This window comes from Myotis brandtii, unplaced genomic scaffold (assembly GCF_000412655.1).
Source record: "Myotis brandtii unplaced genomic scaffold, ASM41265v1 scaffold476, whole genome shotgun sequence".
NCBI classification, from domain to species: Eukaryota; Metazoa; Chordata; class Mammalia; order Chiroptera; family Vespertilionidae; genus Myotis; species Myotis brandtii.
The window spans coordinates 213817-215186 of NW_005368188.1; positions in this window are offsets into that span (position 1 = coordinate 213817).

Here is a 1370-nt window from a genome sequence, read left to right on the forward strand (position 1 = left end):
ATTCACTCATACCAGAAACTTTACACGGTGCAGGTGATCAAACTAAACAACAAGCAAATTCCAGTTTCCCTGTGATGAAATTCAGTTCCAACCTTTATTAATCATCCAACCCATCATTCTGTTTCTAGAAATATATCAATGCCAAGTCACTAGAGAAAAAGTCTATCTCCAAAGAACTAATTTCTGTAACTTTCCTTAGAAAATGTAAGCAATATAAAAGTGAAATGTTGTCTACTTTATTTCTGCTATATCCCAAGTGCTTATAATGGAAAGGCTAGAGTATAGAAAGTTTTACATGTTTGTTGAATGAATAAATGAATTATTCATGGCTATTTATTCAGGAAGTCACTCCAATATATAATTTAAGCTCCAAAATAAATTTATTTATTTTTAAACCATTTTTTAAAAATTTTTTCAATTATAGTTGACCTACAATATTACATTAGTTTCAGGTATTCACCCCAGTGATTAGACATTATATAACTCACTGGGTGATAATCCTGATAAATCTCACACCCATCTAACACTTACATAGTTAGAATATTATTAAGTCTGCTGCACATATGCTGTGCTTTACTAAATTTATTTTATTCTGTCCTAATTTTTGCAGAAGCAGTAAATATTATTAAAGTTTGATTCATAGTGAATATTGAAGGATAATTCTATGGCTTCTATGAATTCTAGAACTCTCCCATTCTCTCTGTTTCTCCCTCCTTCTTTTTTTCATTCTTAGTGTCCATGTCTGTCCCTTCTCTCTGTCCTTCTCCCTTATCTCTTCTTTCTTTTAACCTCTCTTTTTTTTTTTCTTTCTGCTTTCCTCTGTATGAACTAATTCCAAAAGAAGCATAATCATACTTATGCTCAGGGCCTACCATATTGATATTGTGTTTCATAAACATTAGTTAGTTGATATTACTAACTAGTATATAATAACTAACAATTAATTTATAGTCTTTCATATTAATATAATTATATCAGTATCATAAAATTATTATATACTAGTTATAAATATATACATGTTATCCTATCTAATAAAAGACAAAAAGAGTAATTAATCATACCTCCACTATGCTTCCCATTGGCTAATCAGGGCGATATGCAAATTAACTGCCAACCAAGATGGCGGCCAGCAGCCACGCAGCTGAAGTGAGCAGGAGGCTTGCTTGCTCCAGTGATGGAGGAAGTCAAGGTTCCCCGCCTGCTGCGGCCCAGCTCTGAGCTCCGAAAGCAACAATGTTGCAATTATAGAAGCCAAACAAACCCCAGATACCTGCTTTCAGCCAGCCACGGCCTCAGAGCTGGGAGAGCCAGTGACAGCAACAATGTTTCAATTATAGAAGGTAAATAAATCTCAGAATTAAAAAAAAAAA